A 23,174-nucleotide genomic window follows, 5' to 3' on the forward strand; every position below is an offset into this window, starting at 1 on the left:
TGATCCGCCACCCACCTCCTCCACCACCATTGCCTCATAAGTTGGTTTGTCATTACAAAGACCACTGAAAGTATCCTATGTGATGGGATTTATCACCACTGAAATAAACACGAGTAACAGAGGACGGAAGGTGCACGTGTTTTCTTTTCTTCAAGTATATAGATTTGCCTCTTTTCTTTCCATTATTTTACGGAGCACACGTCTGAACATGTGAATGACAGCAAGGACCTGGCCAGAGGTGGTGAGAGCATTTATGCTTTTTTATTCCTTCCATTGCACATTTGAATAGGAGTGCCGCACTACTATATCCATTCTGGAGATACAGTCTATGTGATTACCTATTACAAAATCTTCTACTGAGCAATACTGGATGCAAATTTTTTTATTTTTTACCTTTCTTGCCCTGATGAATGGCACCCTTCATACATGGAAAGAAAATTGACCAGGGAACATCTAGGGCAATGAAGAGACAGAATATTGCCTAGGGACCTACTAGGACAGCAAAGTCGTCCAACGTTCTCTGACTGTGTGATGAACGGCCCCTGCATGAATTTTCTAATCATGATACTCACATTCACACAGCTTCCCAGCGTGACCTGCTCATGTCTGCGCAATAGAAGAAGTCAAAGCTGAATTGCAACACTTCATATATGTGTCAAGAAACAGGAACTTTTACATAAAACTGTAATGTAACCTTGACAAGTCTTGCTATTCACACAGTGTGTCATTTCATTAACATTTTCATTGCAGAATAGAAAAATATAAAAAAAAAAAAAAAAAAAAAGGAGAAAACCTGCCCACTCGTCTGGCTGTATGCTAAGTATAGAGAATAAGCAATTGTGCTTCACTGCTAGTAAAATCACGTACCTCCCAACTTTTTGAGATGAGAAAGAGGGACACTTAAGCCACGCCCCAACACACAACCCTAACCACGCCCCAACACAACCCTGACCACGCCCCCGGCACACCCCTAGTCACGTATGCCATAAAGATTTCATAAAAAAATGATGTTTTATAATTCAAACTACACTGGTCCTTTCTATCCGGGTTCATTTTCCTTCATAGCAGTGGCGTAGCTAAGGTAGCTAGCTTTGGGCCCCGATGCAAGTTTTACAATGGGCGCGCCCCCCCCCCCCCCCCCCCAAGCACTCTATACATAACAATTAATACGGCGCACCAAAACCTGCCAATGGCAACTACATGTCAGAGGTGCAAGAAAGGGATGGGAAACAGTTTGGTAATGATTACTACTATTCAAAGTATCTATAGAAGTGATTATTATCAACACAGGACCAATAGAGAGCTAATACTGTAGTTGAGGGAGGGCCCTTCGGGGCCCCTCTTGTCCAAGGGCCCCGATGCAGTCGCTGCCTCTGCACCCCCTATTGCTACGCCTCTGCTTCATAGTAACATTTTAAAATTAGTAACATCAACTTAAAGGTTGTGAATAAAGTTTAGAGTCAAATATTTTCTGTAGATAGATAGATAGAGATATAGATATAGATATAGATATATATATATATATATATATATATATATATATTTACATAGAAAGAGGGACAAACTCCTTAAAGAGGGAAAAAAAGAGGAGGAAAGAGGGACAGTCCCTCTGAAAGAAGCTATGAAAACAGACCATTATATTTTGATATGCACTCATTAGGCATTTATATAGCACTGACATCTTCTGCAGCACTTTACAGAGTACATAGTCATGTCACTGGCTGTCCTCAGGGGAGCTCACAGTCTAACCCTACCATAGTCATAGTCTAATGTCCTCCCATATTATTATTATGTATTTATATAGCACTGGCATCTTCTGCAGCACTTTACAGAGTACATAGTCATGTCACTGACTGCCCTCAGAGGAGCTCACAGTCTAACCCTACCATAGTCATAGTCTAATGTCCTCCCATATTATTATTATGTATTTACATGCCCCCCAACCGTCCCGTTTTCGTCGGGACTGTCACGGGTTGTCACATACCTGTCCATACGCTTGTACGGGAGCCGGCTTCATTCTACTTCCTGTTTCCTATGACGTCATAGGAAACAGGAACTAGAAGAGAAGAGCCGGTGCTCCGGCTCCCGTACAAGCGCATGGACAGGTATGTGACCACCGCTGAGGAAACTGTGCACCCCGGGGGGGGGGGGGGGGGGGCCCACACAGCAGGCAGCTTCAGAGAGCAGGAGGGAGGGAGGAATGATGCAGCCCCACTCCCCGCATTGCGCGGCTGGAGCATCGGTTTTTTTTGTTGTTTGCCTCCTCTCTGCCCAGGCACCCTCCTCCCCACCATACCCACGTGCTCCCCCACACCCACAGGCACCCACATGCTCCCCCACACCCACAGGCACCCACATGCTCCCCCACACCCACAGGCACCCACATGCTCCCCCACACCCACAGGCACCCACATGCTCACCCACACCCACAGGCACCCACATGCTCACCCACGGGCACCCACATGCTCACCCACACCCACGGGCACCCACATGCTCCCCCACAGGCACCCACATGCTCCCCCACACCCACAGGCACCCACATGCTCCCCCACACCCACAGGCACCCACATGCTCCCCCACTCCCACGGGCACCCACATGCTCCCCCACGGGCACCCACATGCTCCCCCACACCCACGGGCACCCACATGCTCCCACACACCCCTTTCAGGAGTCATAATAATAATATGAATTAAAATAAAAATATTAAAAAAAAAATGGCGGGCGTGTCTAGGGGGTATTGGGGGTGTGGTTAGGGGTGTGGCCTAAATGTCCCGTTTTCTGTGCTTACAATGTTGGGAGGTATGTATTTATATAGCACTGACATCTTCTGCAGCACTGTACAGAGTACATAGTCATGTCACTGACTGTCCTCAGAGGGGCTCACAGTCCTATCCTACCATAGTCATAAATCCATGGCAGTGTGGGGCAATTTAGGAGGAAACCAATTAACTTAATCAATTAACGGGTCGTTTTTGCAGCAGATGGGTAGATAGATAATTTTCGACATGTCTGATCTCCCGTTTGATTGTTTTACCGCTTGTTTCCTGATTGAGATGAATGGAAAAAGATAAACGAGTGGAAGAGAAGATAATCGAGTGGAGAATCGAGCGTGTGGGAGGAAGCTCATACAGACACGGGGAGAAATGCATAAGGTGCCCATCCACTTGTAGATTTTCCCTGTGGATTCCCGGCAGATTCAATCACGGAGATCAAATTTGCCAGAAAATCGATGCACCAATACGTAGGACTGATTGCAAATTATTAATCTGATGGAAGACCTTGATCGTTATAGCAGTGTTCAATAAAGAAAAGAAGGGGGGAAAAAAAAAAAGTATTAGTTAATAAATTTTAAGAGATTGCCATGCAGAAAACGCATTCACATTTGGACATAATATAAAAGTCTATGGGGGGGGGGGGGGGGGGGGTGGAGATATGGCAGGTGAGCAGCAATGAACACAATGGGAGCTCTATGGCCACATACTCAGAGGTAAACAAAGCAGGGGAAGGGCTGTAATCAAATGAATCAGGGCGATGATTCACGCCCTTATCTATGGCATTTTTACAGTGATAGGGTTTATTAGGAAGTTCAAACAAAGTCCAGGCCATTTAAAGAGACTCTGAAGACTCATTTTTTTTTTTTATTTTTTTTTAATTTAATCGTGTTAAGCATTATATCCTAAATTGAATCGCCGCAATCCCGCTGCAAAATGAGTTTTTTAATAGAGAAATAGACCTGCAAAGTTCTATGACTTTGCAGGTCGCAAATTGTGCTGCCCGGTGAGGCAGAGCTTTGCGCTGTAGCTCTGCCTCTCCGCAATCAACCTCCACCGATCTTTCACTGAGAGGGGCGGGGAGAGGCGGCAATCCGCAGTGATTGACTGTGAAGGAGGCAGAGCTACAGCTCAAAGCTCTGCCTCTTCAAGGAAGTAAATCCCTCCGAGCCCAGGAAATTTGCTGGGCTTTTTCTCTATAAAAAACAAAAAAAACACTTGTTTTGTGGCAGGATTGCGGCAATTCCAAGATTAATAAAGATTAAGGGGGAAAAAAAATGAGACTTCAGAGTCTCTTTAAGGCAGCCCTAGCATTTACAAGTACTCTTTGCAGAGGCCCACAAGAAATCGTTTTGTGAAAGGCTTTTCGTAGCAATTTTAACAGTGCTTTTTTTTTTTTAGGAATGATTTCTGGCGATTTAAAAGGCTCTTACTGTAATTTAACGATAGAGGAAAAAAAATGTCACAAAATCGATTTGTACAGCAATCCTTTACTTTGTATTTAAGCGCAAACGCTCCAAAAATGCCACAGGGCACGCAAATGGGATTAGTCAATGGTCAACGCCCTCAATGAGATGACACAGTCATTGTAATAAACAAGTCCACGCATTACTTCTTGTTCGCGTACTTATAGTAAGCTAACAGGAAATAATGTGCAAGGACATCTTGTGGTCAAATATTAAAATAAATGTATGTAGGTGTAATTTCACCAAGACCCACACGTACATTTAAAATTAACACCTTACCTCCCACACTATCCTATAATTACCCAAAATAAAAATTTTGCATTTAAACCACTTGCCAACCGCACACTCATATCGTGCGGCGGCAAAGTGGTAGCTGGAGGACCAGCGACGCACATCTGCGTCGCCAGGTGCCTCCCTAATTAATCAGGAAATCCTGTTAGATCACGGAGCATGTCTCCGTGAATAGCCTGCGAGCCGCTGATCGCGGCTCGCAGACTAAATGTAAACGCAGGATGTCTCCTTTGTTTACATTGAACGGCGCTGCTGCTACAGCAGCGCCGTAAGGCAGATGGCGATCCCCGGCCAATCAGCGGCCGGGGATCGCCGCCATGTGACAGAGGACAGCCTGTCACAGGCTGCACAGGACGGATAGCGGGGGGGGGGATTTCGCCGGAGGGGGGCTTTGAGGTGCCCCCCCCCCAACACCCAGGCAGGCAGGAGCAATCAGACCCCCCCCTGCACATCATCCCCATAGGGGGGAAAAAAGGGGGCGATCTGATCGCTCTGCCTGCAACCTGATCTGTGCTGGGGGCTGCAGAGCCCACCCAGCACAGATCATAAAATAACACGCTGGTCCTTAAGGGGGGGGGGGGGGTAAAGGCTGAGTCCTCAAGTGGTTAAAAAAAAAAAAAAAAATAGTTACCTTAGGGACTTAACTTTTTTTTAATATGTATGTCAAGAGGGTATATTACTGTTACTTTTTGCAATCAAGGGCTTGTAATTAGTGATGGACGCAAAACTGAAAAAATGCACCTTTATTTCCAAATAAAATATTGCCGACATAAGTTGTACTAGGGAAATATTTTGAACGTTGCCATAACTGGGACAAATGAACAAATAAAATGTGTGGGTTTTAATTACGGTAGTATATAGCATTTTAAAACTAGAATAGCCGAAAACTAAGAAATAATGAATTTTTAGCATTTTTCCCCTGTGAAAATGCATTTAGAATAAATTCTTAGCAAAATGTACCGCCCAAAAAAAGCCTAATTGATGGCAAAGAAAACAAGATATAGATTATTGTGTTGTGACAAGTAGTGATAAAGTTATTGGCGATTGAATGGGAGGAGCAGTGACAGGTGAAAACTGCTCTGGTACAGAAGGGGAAAAACCCCTCAGTAGTGAAGTGGTTCTTTTATACGGTTACTTCTCTTTTAGAGCACTGAGGAAGTTCTGAGCTCAGGTTCAACAATTACATTGAAGTGGAAAAGCAGCGCCACGATTCCAGTGCTCATCACAGTGAATCTACGATTTCCCAAACGCTGCATGCGATTGGATTTTTGGATTGCCATGCAGCTAGTGGACCAGGGCGCCATCTCTGTTTGGAGGAACAGGGTAGCAAAGCCTATCGTTATAAATCACTTTCGTTTTACTTTGAAATTGCATTTTGTCCTCTCTCCTTCTGTCTGACCCAGATTCTGGTTTCCCGAATGTCACATTGGAGCAGAGTCAGATCGCTGTATACCTAGAATTACCTTCTGTTCCTTATCTTTTGTCTGTACAACTTTCTTCCATCATCATCTTCACCCTTATCTGATAAACCCTCAAATGGTGGACATAGGCCCAGTTCACATCTGCGTTTAACGGAACCAAAACCTATACTGTACAAACGGAATGGATGTGAAAGGATTCAATGTTAACCTATGGATCCATTCACATGCGTCCGTTGGTACGGATACGTTCTGTTCCTCAGACCCAAAAAATGCAGCAGGCCCCAATTTTCAGGACCGTTCTGCCCAGCCGAATGGAACGGGACAAAAAAATGCTTTTGCATTGAGGCAATGGAGAACAGAACGTTTCTTCACACTAGTGAAGAAACTGACCGTTCCATGGGGGATTGGGGGACGCGAACCTGAGTGGCAGGAGGGTGCAGCAGGCGGGCGGGTGAGCGAGGGCAACCGGGCCTTAAATACATACCTGAAGGCCGGTGGTAGAGGCTTCCGTCTTCCTCCGCGTCATGTGACTAGTCACATGATGCACTGTGTAATCACAGTGCAACAAGAGGAAGCCTCTGCCGCTGACATTAGGTATGTATTTGCTGGCAAATGGAGTGAATACCGATCCATCGGTGATGAGAATGTGCACAGAGCCATCCGGATCCTGTGAAGCGGAGCCTGGATCCGTTCACCGGATCAGTTTGGCTCATATTTTCTAATGTGATCCGGGCCATAGTGTTACAGAAGTGCAGGAAGTGAAGGAGAATCTCCTGAACAGGGACACAAACTGGAATAAAATACATTTATTTTCTCTGGAGTGAAGATGTATTTAAAAGTGGACCTGCACAGGACAAAAAGGAAACATACAGAGAAATCCACCCGGTTCGTATTTAGAGCGTATAGCCTAATTCCCCCTCATCTGTGAGTAATCACAACTGTAATTTGATCTCTCATCTGTGTCAGCTCAGGAATCTCTGCGGCCTCCGCAGAGCAGCCAATTTGTAAACCCATGATGTTAACCCTATGTTTGCTTCCATGAAAGCAGGAACTAGACACTGTAGATTATTGCATGACTTGTATCAGCTGTAAAAAATTATTATTTTTTGCAAAGGTTATTATGCTGTTGCTTATCTCATCACAGAGGAAGTTCTGAGCTCAGGTCCACTTTAACCTCCCTGGCAGTATGATTATTTCCAGATTTTTTTCCAAATGCGGTGCAATTTGTTTGAGGCCCCGTTCACATTGTGTGTGTGTGTAAAACGCATAGAACGCAGGGAGAAAACGCATATGAAAAACGCATGCGCCTGCATGCGTTTGTACACGTTTTTGTAATGAGTTTCTGAGCGTTTTTGGTCCTCATGCATTTTTTTTTTCTTTTGTCCACTACACTTCCGCCGAGAAACGGGATTCCCGAAACGCAGGAAAAACGCATATCATGCGTTATTGACTTGCATTAGCATGCGTTTGTGCGCGCAACGCACAGAAATGCATGCAGCTATGCGTTTCAAATGCGCGTACGTTTTAAACGCAGCTATGTGAATGAGGTACATAGAAATCGTCGATTTTTATGTACCTTTACCAAACGCACACCCCACGCGTTGCTGAAAAGCGCACAACAACGCATTCAGTGTGAACGAGGCCTTACAAGCTTTCAGACCCTAAAAATCATATCGCTAGATAGATCTGGGGCAGCCCTGCACATTCCACACCTTCAATGGATCCAACTCGGAATTACTGCTAAGCTGTGGATTTCCGTCCCGAGCCTGACTCGGGGTTACTGCTAAGGAGGTTAAGCCTTTATCATGGTGTTACTGCAGCCTGTGACCATGTTAGATAAAGCTTCCTTATTTCCTGTCCCGTTAACAGACATCACAGAAGACAAGACATGACAGTAACACAACAACGAGTGGTGCTAATCCTTCCCCCATCTTTTAAAAGTTGGCCAAAGAGAGTATTGGTTGGTCTTAAAGAACAACTGAAGTGAGAATATGGTGGCTGCCATATTTATTTCCTTTTAAAACAATACCGGTTGCCTGGCAGCCCTGCTGATCTATTTGGCTGCAGTAGTGTCAGAATCGCACCTGGAACAAGCATGCAGCTAATCTTGTCAGTTCTGACAATGCCAGAAACACCTGGTCTGCTGCATGCTTGTTCAGGGTCTGTGGCTAAACTTAGAGGCAGAGGATCAGCAGGATAGCCAGGCAACTGGTATTGCTTAACCCTCCTGGCGGTATGAAAAATTCCGCCAGGAGGCAGCGCAGCAGTTTTTTTTTTTTTTTAAATCATGTAGCGAGCCCAGGGCCTCAGAGGCATCCCCACGTTTCGATCGCCTTCTCCGATCAGGAAAACCCGTTCAAGGAACGGGATTTCCTGGAGGGCTTCCCCAGTCGCCATGGCGACGGGGCGGGATGACGTCACCGATCGGATGTTGGCATTACCTTGTGCAGAGTATTCAGGATTCAGCTCATAGAGTTCAGTTTGTCATTGAAGTTCTTCCGCAGCTGCTGAGTCTTCATATCTGCAAAATATAGCAAAATAAATAAATAAAATAAACAAAAGCTTTATCGAAATCATACAGTAGGAAGTTCCTTAAAATGCCATTCACAGAGTGGGGGAGGTAGGGTGTTGGTGTAATACTGGCAACTTCCTGTTCCTATTCTTGTGAGGTTTGAGGTCGGAACAGGAAGTGAGCTAATTTCCCAACTTTATTAGTGGCTTGTCACTACACATAGCCAGTGTGTGGCTGATTTTGACTCACATGCAAAAAGTAATGCTAATTGTATGCAGCTTGGAACTGAATTTAGGATCTGATGATCCTCATTCTACATGAAGGCGGTAAAATTGATCAGTGATTGGCTAATCATAATTAAAAGTGTATACCAGACTTTAGGAAGCATACACAGCCAATTTTGATTGGCCAATCTTACCACCTCCATGTAGTAGGAGAGTTTACCTACACCATCGTTCCCCAACCCTGTCCTCAAGGCCCACCAACAGTACAGGTTTCACAGGAAACCACAGCCATTCACAGGTGAGGTAATTAGTGTCTCAGCAGAGCTGATTAACTACCTCTGTGGCTGTCCACAAAACATGCACAGCTGGTGGGCCCTGAGGACAGGGTTGGGGAACACTTTCCTACACAATCTGCTCATAGCATTCAAAATCTGTTGGCCCTCATGCTACATAAAGGTGGTAAAATTGGTCAATCAAAATTGAATGTGTGTATGCATGCTGTTCACACACACACACACTATGCAGAATGGAGATGTGTTCATTGCACATCTAATGTATTTCAACAGCATCGCATTTGACCTGCATTTTCTTTGTTGTGTGTAATTTGCAATTCATTTTTTTAGTTTTTAAAATCGCAGTGCTGAGTTGCTCCCCCGCCATGTGTCAATCACATAAACCATTTAAGCCTTCTGGACGTAGAAGCCACGTCCAAAAGGCCATGTGCGCTCCCGCGGCCTATCGCGCGCGTGAACGCGTGCTCCCAGGCGTTCGTTAGTCCAGGGATCAATGAATCAGGACATGGTGCCCGATCCTTGTTCCCTTTCACCGGCAGAAAAAGCGACTGCTTCTCTCGGAAGCCTCACTCTGCCTCTTACGTCCCCTCTAAGCGTACATGTTACACTTAGAGTGACGTCATGTAAAACTCATGGTTGCCATCTTGTGGCCAAATAGTAAAACTACATCTACATGAAAAAAAAAAAAAAAAGCACAAACAGACATTTACATTAAAAAGAATTACTATTTACATCCCACTTTCCCATAAATACCAATAAAATGTTTAACAACTTCCCCACCGAGGGGATTTACCCCTGAAACACCAGAGCAATTTTCACCTTTAAGCGCTCCTTCCATTCATTCGTCTATAACTTCATTATTACTTATCGCAATGAAATGAACTATATTTTGCTTTTTCCGCCACCAATTAGGCTTTCTTTAGGTGGGACATTATGCCAAGAATCATTTTATTCTAAATGTGTTTTAATGGGAAAATAGGAAAAAAAATTACTTTTCAGTTTTCAGCCATTATAGTTTTTAAATAATGCATGCTACTGTAATTAAAACCCATGAAATGTATTTGCCCATTTGTCCTGGTTATTACACCATTTAAATTATGTCCCTATCACAATGTTTGGCGCCAATATTTTATTTGGAAATAAAGGTGCATTTTTTTCAGTTTTGCATCCATCCCTAATTACAAGCCCCTAGTTTATAAAGTAACAGTGTTATACCCTCTTGACATTAATATTAAAAAAGTTCAGTCCCTAAGGTAACTTTATGTTTTTTGTTTTTTGTTTGTTTTTTGTATTTTTTTTTTTATTACAAAAAAAAAAAAAAAAAAAATGGGGAGTGTGGGAGGTAATGAGTTAATTTTATTGTGTAAAACTAATGTATTTGTCTATGTAAAATGCTTTAGGGTGTAGTTTTACTATTTGGCCACAGTGAGTCTTTGTTCATGTGACCTGTAAGTGTCAGGAAGCGTACAGGAAGCACTATGAGGCTGGAAAAATCACAATGATCTCGCTGTTTCTCATAGAAGCAGCAGATCATTGCGGGGCTTAGATCAACGAACGGGAATGGATTTTCCCGTTCAATGATCTCTAGGCGAGCGGGCAGCGGCGTGCACAAGTGGCAGGAGTGAGCGCGGACAGCGGCGGTAGCGCGGGAGGTACGGATTTCTCCGTCCCTTGGTTTTATAAGGATGGAAAAAGGGACGGAGAAATCCGTACCGCAGGAGGTAAAGTGGTTAAATTGCAATAAAAAAAAAAATACAAAAAAAAAAAAAAATATTTACCTAAGGTTCTAAACTTTTTAACCACTTCACCTCGAAGGGTTTTTTTCCCCCTTAAAAAAACTAGAGCAATTTTCACCTGTCAGCGCTCCTTCCATTCATTCGCCTATAACTTTATTGCTACATATAACGAAACAACCTATATCTTTTTTTTCGCCACCAATTAGGCTTTTTTTTGGGGGGGGGGGGGGGGGTACTTTTTGCTAAGAATTATTTTATTCTAAAAATGTTTAATCAGGAAAAGAAGAAAAAATAATTGAAAAAATGCATTATTTCTCAGTTTGTGGCCATTATAGTTTTAAAATAATACATGCTAACGGAATTAAAACTGACATTTGCCCATTTGTCTCGGTTATTTCAACATTTTCAATTTTTCCCTAGTACAATGTTTGGCGATAAGATTTCATTTGGAAATTAAGGTGCATTTTTTTCAGTTGTGTCCATCCCTGATTACAAGCCCATAATTTAAAAAGTTATAGTGATACACCTGATTGACGTACATATTAACAAAGTTCAGTTCCTAAGGCAACTATGTAAAAAAAATAAATTTGCAATTTGTTTTTCAAAAAGAAAAAAAAATAATGTTTGCCAGCTATGGGGAGTGTGGAGGTCAGGAGTTAATTTAAATAGAAAAAAGGTAACTAGGGATTATTTGTTGGGAAAAAAAAATAAAATAAGCGGGAGTGACATAGTACCTACGCCCCGGCACAGAGTTGTGGCATTTTGCAGGGGCGAAGTTACTCATCCCGGCAGAGGGGAAGTGGTTAAAGAGAATCCGAGGCGGGGTTCTGACAATGCAATTCACATACAGAGGCTGGGTCTGCCTATACTGCCCAGCCTCTGTTGCCATTTCAATCCCCCCTAAGCCCCCTCTGCGCTCTGCTATCCCCCATAAATCACAGCCGCGCTGCCGACACGCAGTGTGCCACAGCGGGCTGTGTTTATCTCTGTACTGTCAGTCTGCTGCTCCCCCCGCCTCCTGCATAGCTCCGGTCTCCGCCTGCGTCCCTTCCCTCCCTGATTGGAGGGAAGGGACGCGGGCGGGACCGGAGCTATGCAGGAGGCGGGGGGAGCACGCAGAGTGACAGTACAGATGTAAACACAGCCCGCACAGCGCCGCTGTGATTTATGGGGGAGGGCAGGGGGAACTTAGGGGGGATTGAAATAGCAACAGAGGCTGGGCAGTATAGGCAGACCCAGCCGCTGTACGTGGATTGCATTGTCAGAACCCCACCTCGGATTCTCTTTAAATATCCATGTAAAGATAAAATATTTCAATTTTTTTTTTTTAATTATAAGATTGTAAATAGTGACGGATGCAAAACAGAAAAAATACACTTATATCCAAATAAAATATTGTCGCCATACAATGTGATAGGGACATAATTTAAACAGTGTAATACCTGGGACTATTAGGCAAATACAATACATGGGTTATAATTATGGAGGCATATATTATTTGAAAATTATAATAGCTGAAAACTAAGAAAATTATTTTTCTTTTTCTTATTCTTCCTGTTAAAATGCATTTTCGGTAAAGTAGCTCTTAGCAAAATGTACCACCCAAACAAAGCCTAATTAGTGGCAGAAAAAAACAAGATATAGATCAATTCATGGTGATCAGTAGTGATAAAGTTATTGGCAAATGAATGGGAGGTGAAAATTGCTCGGATACATAAAGTGAAACACGACTGAAGGCTGAAGTGGTTAAGGCCTCATTCACATCTAAGCCAAAAAGTTTGCGTTTGTGCGCTTTTTTCCCCCCTCCTCCTGGTGCTCCACTGCGCGCTGTTTTTTGAAAAAGCGTTTTTCTAGGCGCTTTGCCAGAGCAGTTTTGATATTCACTCCCTGACGCAAGTCAGTAGGTGAACTCTTTGACCCGGAAAATATATACAATGTATTTATTCTAAAAAACACAATCGCCGCATAAAGCGATTTTGTGAGCATTTAGCGCTCTTCCTATACCTTCCATTATAGCAAAAACGCCCCAAAAATGGTAAAGGCACCGCATTTCCGCACACACTGAATACGAAATGCTCCGATATGAACCTTCTTATAGCGATTCATTGCATCAGTGTTTTGTGGGCGATTTAAAAATGTAGCAAATGGGGAAAAAAAAATTGCCTGCGCTTGAAAAGAGAGCGAAAATGCCCCTAGTATGAACGGGCCCTTATTGCATGCCAATGTATATATTGTCATGTAAATTAATGTCAGATCTGCAGCTAAAATAAATAAGTCTGAGGGTTCGCATACAAAATGCACATAAAAAACAAATGTTATTTATTACAATATTTTCCCTCCAGTTCCTCTTTAAAGTTCCCGTAAGACCTGTGGCAGCGTCTGTATGAAGCCAGTGACCTTTCTGCGGCAGTCCTCCAGACACATCTGTAAGGCAATTTCCTGAGGTTTAAGCTGTGTATTTGGGCCATCCTTGTGACTCATTCTTCACCTCCTCTGTGTGATGGGGAGAGCGGCCGCGGCCCAAATATTTGTGCTCCGTTGTGTATTTGCTGCAGAGTTTGTTATTATGGAAGAATTCTTACAGGAAAGAAGCATCTATCTGATGCAAGCAGCGCTGGGATAAAAGGCCCCTGGCAACCAATCACATTTCTACCAGCAAAAGACCCACTTTTATTGTAAGTATTCTGCTATTTTGACGGTTAATACAATTCTCATTACATCCTTTATTCAATTCAAACGCTTTCTCCTGGGTGATATTTTTAACACCTCATCAATAAAAAGCCTTTTAAGCTAACCTTATAAAAGCACTTTAAAAAAGATAAAATTAAAAAAAAAAAAAAAAACACTTAGGCTAGGTCCGCATGTTCAGGATCGGATCAGTTTTTGTTTGTTTTTTTGTTTTTTTCTAAACACACACACACACACACACACACACACACAAAAAAAAAGGTAGGCTAAGGTGTAGCCACAGGGGATGTTTCCAGTCCGTGGCGCCATACTGGAGGGGTAGCAGCCAGGGCGGGGGTGGCAGCGGGGTAGTTGTCCCCCTCCCTCACCTGGGTCCCCCGTCCCTGCTCTCCCTCCAGCTAGTTTCAATAATTTAAAAAACAATTAGCAAGTGGTGAGCAGGAAACTTATTTTCTTGCATCCCACTGCTACCGCGTCACTTCCTATAATGTCGTCCAATGAACACAGGGACTGGGGGGGGGGGGGGAATGACCTCCGCTGCCACCCCCTTCCTGGCTGCTTCCCCCTCCGGCACGGTGGCCCCCTCTCACCCACAGGCTGTGACACAGGAACGGATCAGTTTTCTCATGCATTTTCACTACCCCCCATCCGTGTACAGGGGAGCAATCATGGTCCATGAAAATCCGGACCTTCTGTTCAGGTTTTGAAAACTGGTCCCCCTGAATGCAGACGGATCCGTTTTTTATGGGTGAAGAGTGGATCCGATATGAAAAACTAACTAGGAGAAGTAACTTGTCTATATATCTTATTTAAAGTTTAGATAGTTTACACAGCAAATCTAGCTGCAAACAGCTTCAACAGTTTCACGTTTATTTATTGCTGTGATACAATGACAGCGGCCATGTTTTGTTTGTCACATTTCACACAGGCAAGCTGCAACTGCATCTCCAGCCCTCAGCTCACTCCCCTCTCCTCTGCTTCTGAAATCTCTGGCTAGTCTCCTCCTCCTCCCTTTGGGCTGTGGGTGAGGCTGGTTTAGTTTAATACTCTAACTCCCTATAAAAACACAAACAAAATAAGTATTTGGCTTGAGGAATGCCCTATAAACGATATGGAAGGAACACAATGATGCAATGAGTAAACGTTTATCTCGGATCCACTTTAACACTGCTATCCGTGGCTTCGGTTCTGATCCGGCCTGAAAAACGGAGCCATGGATACGTTAAAGTGTAACTGTCGGGCATAAAATCAAACATCTATTTTTATCTGGTAAACAAGCAATAAGGATGCTAACCAGGCAATCCAAAAGTTAAAATCTCTATTACTTTTCTTGTTTATAAATGACCCAGTTTACCTGACTCTTATTTGGTACGTTGCCGCACAAAGGAAGTTTCAGGATGTGCAGGGTTGTCTTTTTTTGCTTCTGTACATTAGTTAAGTCTCAGGGGAAATAAAGAAGCAAAAAAAAAAAAGACAACCCAGCATGCCCTGCAACTTCCTTTGTGCGGCAACGTACCAAATAAGAGTCAGGTAAACTGGGGAATGATCATTTATAAACAAGAAAAAGTAATAGAGATTTTAACTTTTCAATTGCCTGTTTAGCATCCCTATTACTTGTTTACCAGATAAAAAGAAATAATTGATTTTTGATTTTAAGCCCGACAGTTACACTTTAACGTAATAGAGATGTGAACCTAGCCTTACATGGGGCTTCCTCCAGCCCCCTGCATCAGTCCTGTGCCCTTACTGCAGCTCCGGTGGCTCCTTTTTTTTTTTTTTTTTTTTTTTTTTTTTTAACAGTACCTACTTTGTTACTTTTTCAATTACAAAGTGAAAACATTTTATTTTAAACAGAAGATGAATAATAATCGCCTAGGAAAAAAAAAAAAGTTTAAGGTCACATTCACAGCAGGACGTTGTGGACGTTAAAGAGAACCCGAGGTGGGTTTGAAGAATATTATCTGCATAAAGAGGCTGGTTCTGCCTATACAGCACAGCCTCTGTTGCTATCCGAAACCCCCCTAAGGTCCCCCTGCACTCTGCAATCCTTCATAAATCACAGCCACGCTGCTGACAAACAGCTTGTCAGAGCTGGCTGTGTTTATCTCTATAGTGTCAGTCTGCTGCTCTCCCCGCCTCCTGCAGAACTCCAGTCTCCGCCTGCATCCCTTCCCTCCCTGCTGATTGGACCGGAGCTGTGCAGGAGGCGGGGGAGCAGCTGAGACTGACACTACAGGTGTAAACACAGTCTCACAGCATGGCTGTGATTTATGAGGGATTGCAGAGTGCAGGGGGACCTTAGTGGGGTTTGAGATAGCAACAGAGGCTGGGCTGTATAGGCAGATCCAGCCTCTGTATGCAGTTAACATTCTTCAAACACACCTCGGGTTCTCTTTAAAGAGACACTGTAACCTCAAAAAGATCCCCTGGGGGGTACTCACCTCGGGTGGGGGAAGCCTCCGGATCCTAATGAGGCTTCCCACGCCGTCCTCTGTCCCACGGGGGTCTCGCCGCAGCCCTCCGAACAGCCGGCGACTGTGCCGACTGTCAGTTCAATATTTACCTTTGCTGGCTCCAGCGGGGGCGCTGTGGCGACTTTCGGCACGGAAATAGACGGAAATACCCGATCTCCGTCGGGTCCGCTCTACTGCGCAGGCGCCGGAAACTTGCGCCTGCGCAGTAGAGCAGACCCGACGGCGATCAGGTATTTCCGCCTACTTCGGCGCCGACAGCCGTCAGAGCGCCTGCGCAGGAGCCAGGAAGGTAAATATTACGTCACCGCTGCACGGAGGGCTGCAGCGAGACCCCTGACGGATGGAGGACGGCGTGGGAAGCCTCATTAGGATCCGGAGGCTTCCCCCACCCGAGGTGAGTACCCCCCAGGGGCCGTTTTGTCGTTACAGTTCCTCTTTAAAGTCACAACGCGTCTGCATTAAGAGGTAACGCACTGCAAGCAAGAGTTGGACTTAAATGGGACTTCTGCCAGCCCCTTGCAGCCTTCCTGTCCCGCGCCGGTCCTCCACGATCCTCCGTTCCCCAGCCACCAGCTAGTTTTGGTTTTGCCAACGGGCCACTGTGCCTGCCCAGCTCTGGCCATGTGTAGCTTCACTCACATTCCCATCCGCAATAGCGCCCTGCGCAGGACGCTATTGCCGATGGGAACGCAAACAAGGCAAAACTAGTGGTGTCGGGAGAACGGAGAAACGTGGAGGGCCAACGTGAAAAAGGACGGCTACAAGAGGCTGGCAGAAGCCCCAGGTAAGTGATTTTTTTTTTCCAGTTCCGCTTTAAAGAGAATCTGTATTGTTAAAATCGCACAAAAGTAAACATACCAGTGTGTTAGGGGACATCTATTACCCTCTGTCACAATTTCGCCGCTCCTCGCCGCATTAAAAGTGGTTAAAAACAGTTTTAAAAAGTTTGTTTATAAACAAACAAAATGGCCACCAAAACAGGAAGTAGGTTGATGTACAGTATGTCCACACATAGAAAATACATCCATACACAATCAGGCTGTATACAGCCTTCCTTTTGAATCTCAAGAGATCATTTGTGTATTTCTTTCCCCCTGCAGCTATCTTCCACTGAAGTGGCAGGCTGTTTCTTCCTGCAGAGTGCAGACAGCTGTGCCTGTATGTAATTCCTCAGTATGTGAAAGCCCAGCCAGCTCAGAGGAGGATTTATCCAGCTTGTAAAAGATAAGAGAGAAGAGAGAAGCTGCCCTTATCTAAATAATACACAGGCAGTGTGCAGAGAGGGGCCTGGAGGGGGGAGATGCATCACAGAACCACAACTCTGAAGAACTTGGCAGCCTTCCAGACACAGGCTGACAAGTCTGACGAGAGAGATAAGTTGATTTATTACAGAGATGGTTATAGTAGAACGTGCTGCAGTAAGCCAGAACACATTAGAATAGCTTTTGGAACTTGTAGGATGATAAAAAACAGGATGCAATTTTTGTTACGGAGTCTCTTTAAAGTGAACCGAGCACCTTTTTAGCACTCAGGACATTTCTATAGCACATGAAAAATGCATGCCAACAATCTGTTAAATTATTAAAATAAACTTTCATTTACCTTTGTATTTTACAATCAAAGTAGCAGTATTAGCCTGTTTCAGCAGACCTGACTGTCCGCAGAGCTCTCAGGATGCGAATTCTTTTATTGATCTATCTACTTTGATTGTAAAATACAAAAGGTAAATGAAAGTTTATTTTAATAATGAAACAGATTGTTGTCATGCATTTTTCATGTGCCATAGAAATGTCCTGAGTGCTAAAAAGGTGCTCTGTTCACTTTAAGGATGGTCAGTAAAAAGCTAAATGGTTCCAAACTAATTTTATACAAATTTATGCAACTTGGAATTCGACCAATCAAAAGCAGCTTTTGCCCAAAATGTTCAGATTTCACTAGATCCTGGTCCCGTATCCTATGGGATGCACTAGATCCCAGACCCTAACCTTTAGTTCCCATGGTGTGTTTGGCTTCTGCCAGACAAATGGCACATACAAGCCCACCACATATCTGGGCAACACATTGCTATGTACGGGGCTGGCCTTAGGTTTCACAATGCCCCAACCCCCCCAACAATTGTGATTGAAAAATTAAAGTATGGTCATTAAATCACACCGACGAATGAGTGAAAAATGAGCAAAGGGTCATATGCATTATATAGGTGGATGGAGGAGGTTGCTGGGGTGAGAGGGAGTGGCTTACTGAGGGAGCTGCATGGAGGACAGGAGGGCTTACGAAGGGTGCTGGGGGGGGGGGGGGGGGGTTGCCCATTGTAAAGTCTTTCCTCACTCCAATTTACATTCTGAAATTTATCACAGGCATATTTAGTCCTGTCAGGTGCAACTCTGCAGAATGTTTTTTTTTCTTAGTATTCTATTCTAAAGCCAGTGAAAATAATGCTGGGTCTCCCAGAATGCTCTGGGAGGAGAATTCCACATAGGCTTCCTGCGGAAGTGTTGGGGTGGAGCTTCAGAGGTCAATTGTGGCGCACTGAGCGACTGCTCAGGGCAAAGGCTGGCCCTGGCTACGTATATACAAATAAGTCTAATGTGTTGAGAGATAGGGAGCGGGCTTTTCACACGGCCTCAAGTGCAAGAAGGGAACAGATACAGATCACCTAACTAAAGGAGAACTGTAGTGAGAGGTAGATGGAGGCTGCCATATTTATTTCCTTTTAAGCAATACCAGTTGCCTGGCTATTCAGCTAATCCTCTGCCTCTAATACTTTCAGCCATAGGCCCTGAACAAGCATGCAGCAGATCAGGTGTTTCTGACAAATTTAGACAGATATGACAAGATTAGCTGCATGCTTGTTTCTGGTGTGATCCAGACACTTCTTTAGGCAAATAGACCATCAGGGCTGCCAGGCAACTGGTATTGCTTAAAAGGAAATAAATATGGCAGCCTCCAGATCCCTCTCACTACAGTTCTCCTTTAAGGGTCCGGGACTCAATCCCTTGGATGATAGATTGGGTGGCCAAGTCCTGTACAGTTTTGCTATAGCCAAACGATGCCTCTGTTGGTATGGAGATGGAAGTAGAGTGGCTAATGGTGGGAGAAGTAAGGATGAGAATTATGCTCGAAGGGGTACTACCCTGAGAAAAATTTAATAGTGTAAATAAAATACAGCGCGACCACATCTACAACTTCTACAAGTTCATCGCCGCATCTAAAATCTATATCCATCCATTTAGAAAGGCCACAAAAGCCCGGGCCTTGGGTGGCTTCAGCCCAAGAGGCACCTGGACATGAAAGAGGGGTTGTTACATAGGAAAGAGGAGGCTGAAAACGGGGAGCAACACATGAAAAGGGGAATGGGAGGGGCACTGCTGCTCAGGGATGTGAAACATGGAAGAGGGGGCGGCACATGGAATGGTAGGGGCTGCTGCACATGGAATGGTAGGGGCTGCTGCACATGGAAGAGGAGACTGAACATGGATGATACACACGGAAGAGGAGGCTGCACGTGGAATGGAAGGAGATGCTGTGCATGGATGATATACATGGAAGAGGGGGCCACACATGGAATAGAAGGGGATGCTGTATACGGATGATATACATGGATGAGGAGGCTGCACATGGAATGGGAGGGGCTGCTGTACAAGAAAGGGGAGACAACGTACTTGGCCTAGGGGCGGAAAAAGTATAAATCCAAATGGATATAGAATCTAACAAATACACACGCTTAGGCACCGCATTCTGGAATTATACAGTATGAGCGACTGAACATCTCCCCTACTAGATAGAACTGAATATAGTTCAAGAGGCTTCAAACGGAAGCCAGATAAGCAAGGAATGTCATGTGCCGTCTTGCTAATACGTTTGTTGAAAAATGAAGAAGCTATTGTTTATAGTGTCAGCATACTTACTGTATTCAATGATAAAAATAACAACTTCAGTCTGAATTGGCAGCTGTGTGTGAATTTCCAGAACTGACCGTAAGCTGAAATTGCATTTCTTGGCAAGCGCAGAATCTGGCCCCTCTTTGTAGCAAGCACTACCCAGCACTTCCAATCCTCCATTCTAAGTAACTCCTTACCCACTTATCCTGCAGAATATCATGTTAAAAAGAAACCCGGGGTGAGAGACATATGGAGGCTGCCATTTATTTACTCTTAAACAATACCAGTTGCCTGGCAGCCCTGCTGATCCTCTGTCTTCAGTAGTGTCTAAATCACGCACCTGAAACAAGCATGCAGCTAATCCAGTCAGATTTCTGTCAGAACACCTGATCTGCATGCTTGGTCAGAGTCTATAACAATGATGGCTAAACTTGGCACTCCAGCTGTGGTGGAACTACAAGTCCCATGAGGCATTGTAATACTCTGACAGCTCTAAGCATAACTCGGGAAGGCAGAGGCATGATGGGATTTGTAGTTTTGTCACAGCTGAAGTGCCAAGGTTAGCCATCACTAGTCTTTGACCAAAAGGATCTTCAGAACAGCCAGGTATTGTGTATTGTTTAAAATAAACATGGCAGTCTCCATATCCCTGTCACTTCAGGTTCCCTGTAAAAGTGTATGCTACCTGCAGCTGCAACAGAGGTCAATGTGAATAATATATATATATATATATATATATACATACATATATACACATATATATACACACATTATATATATATATATATATATATATATATATATATATATATATATATATATATATTTTTTTTTTTCTCTATCTATTATCCAGCCTATAGCTCGCTTGCTAAAAAATGATACATTTCTTTGCGTTTTGATAACAGATTTCTAGCTGAGCCTCTCCCTTCATGGAAATTATACAGTAATCAATCAGAGCACAGTGTCACTGTAAAGGTCCATACACACCCTATACAAAAGTCGTTTTGAAGGAGAGACCAACTAAAGAGACATTTTCAGCCGCAAAAAACAGTTTAAACAACGAATTACACACGGACCAGCATAGTAGCCGATGAAGTGGCCCATCAAGAGACTTGTAGCAATGAACTATGGTTCAGATTCATAGTGTACATGAAAGTTTAATGATGCTATTACTTGTCGATGTCATCAGAAGTGAGAGAAAAGTGGCAAAAAAAAAAAAAAAAAAAGGGAATGTCATTTTTTGGCAGTCAGTTGTGGTTGCCTTTTTATAAATTAATCAATAGACAGAAAACCTGCCATTAGGCCCCATTCACACTAGAGTGTTTTGCCGGCGATAAGCGCTAGTGCAATAATAACCTATGGGCCTGTTCTCACTTGGGAGATTTGCGTTAATTGCCGACGATTAACGCAAATCGGCTCCCAAAAATTTGTATCCTGCACCATTTTCAGCCGATTTCCCGGTGATTGCGTTTAGTGCTATAGAAGCGCGAAGTGTGAATGGCGTTAATTGCCAAAAAAAACACCATAGCAAAATGCTAGCAAAAGCGCTAGCATCTTGTAAGTGTGTATGGGTCCTTAAGGTAGCCACTAACGGTCCAATTTGTAGCGAAAAATCGTTCGAGCGATCAGAAATTCTGATCGGAAGTGAAATATTGTAATAAATCGTTCACTACACCATCAACGAACCACTCTTTACTTCCTATCTATCACAACCAAAAAGAAAATCCAAATTTTGGTTCGACGAAAATTCATTCGGGCGACATTTTTTTCACTCGTTCATAATCGATTGTGTCCACCAATGGAGATTATTTACAACCAATCCGATCAGAATTTCTGATCGCTCAAACGATTTTTCGCTAGAAATTGGACCGTTAGTGGCCACCTTTAGAGTGGACCTGAACTCAGAGGGACCTCTCTGCTCTAAAAGATACACAACAGCATAATAACCGTTAAAGAATCAACATTTCTTTGTTACATCTGATACAAATCCTAAAATATATCTGCACGGTTTCTACTTCCTGATTCATGGAAGCAGACATCTTAACATCCTGTGCTGGCAAATGAGCTCATGTGACACAGGGTAGAGATCAAATTACAATCACAGTCAACTTGTGATTAGACACACGAGGGGGAATTAAACAGGCTAAAAACTTACAAAATACATCCAGGGTGCATTTCTCTGTTTTCCTTCTGTCCTGTGCATCCAGTCCACTTTAAACGATAATTGTGAGATGCTAAATGCAAACACACAAAAAGGCAATATTTGAACTTTCAATAAAAAGGTGGCCATACACTCATCGATTTTCTTAAATGATTCCTTGCGGATTCATTTAATCTGCTGGGAGTTGATTCCCTAAAATATCAGAACGATCGATTTTTGATCAATTTTAAACAAAAATCGATTGGACGGGATGGAAAATTTAAAACAATCGGGGTTGGGGCAATAGCATTGGCAGATGGATGGACTATACCTTTGCACTGCACCACAGTGTGCAACTCTGCAGCTCGATCGAATTTCAATAGATTCCCTGATGGAATCTATTGGAAATTGATGTGCTGTGTGCGGTAGGAATCGATTCCTTTTGAATGTATAATTTTTGGAAAGCAATCAATCGTTTTGTAACATTGGGTGGAAATCTATAAGTGTATGGCCAGCTTAAAAGTGACACACACACACCCCGAAATAAGGAGAATCTTTTGTATAAGTAAAATAAATGATAATCAGCTTTGTAGAACTCATGTTGTCTATGATGAGATGAATGAAGAGATGAGATAGATTACCTGCCTCCCCCGGACACACGACCATCAGTTCCCAGCGATGCCCGGCAGTGCTGCTCAGAGGCCGCTGGTCCTGTGACTATAGCCCAGTGCGGAGGGGAAACAGGCAGGCACGCATCACACTGTACTTCCTCTATTTCCCCACTGCTAACTTCTGCTATTTCATGATCTGCAGCATAAATTGTGCACAGTACACAGAATGCTTTGTAAGTTATAGTGTACACCAGATGCTTAAAGGACCTCTGTCATGAAAATATTCAAATTTAAAATACATGTAAACACATACAAATAAGAAGAAGTACGATTCTTCCAGAGTAAAATGAGCCATTAATTACTTTTCTCCTATGTTGCTGTCACTTACAGTAAGTAGTAGAAATCTGATATTACCGACAGATTTTGGACTAGCCCATCTTCTCATAGGGGGTTCTCAGGGTTTTCTTTATATTTAAAAGCACTTAGTGAATGGCAGTTGCTCCGTCCAACTGCCAAAAAAAGAAAAAAAAAGTGTGCAGCGAGCAGGGAGGCTGGCCAGCATCATTGTATATATCTTTTTCAGGGAACGTCTTTGTAAAAGAGTAAAGGCCATGCTGAGAATCCCCATGAAGAGATGGACTAACCCAAAACCTGTCGGTAATGTC

The 23,174-nt window shown here is 43.6% G+C and overlaps 1 protein-coding gene across 2 annotated transcripts in view; it reads right to left on the reverse strand.

Annotated features, from left to right (window-relative positions):
• The window catches only part of TOR4A (torsin family 4 member A), a 74,387-nt gene that overhangs the window by 24,737 nt on the left and 26,476 nt on the right, over positions 1–23,174 (reverse strand). Inside the window, exons 1-2 of one of the 2 annotated variants that reach the window (XM_068249828.1) lie at positions 22,540–22,611; positions 8,392–8,471 (exon numbers count right to left, since the gene is read on the reverse strand). The gene's annotated coding sequence lies outside the window, so the exon portion shown is untranslated. Of the gene's footprint in view, positions 1–8,391; positions 8,472–22,539; positions 22,612–23,174 lie in introns of those variants that run through there. The other variant, XM_068249827.1, reaches the window with a different exon arrangement.

This window comes from Hyperolius riggenbachi, chromosome 8 (assembly GCF_040937935.1).
Source record: "Hyperolius riggenbachi isolate aHypRig1 chromosome 8, aHypRig1.pri, whole genome shotgun sequence".
NCBI lineage: Eukaryota > Metazoa > Chordata > Amphibia > Anura > Hyperoliidae > Hyperolius > Hyperolius riggenbachi.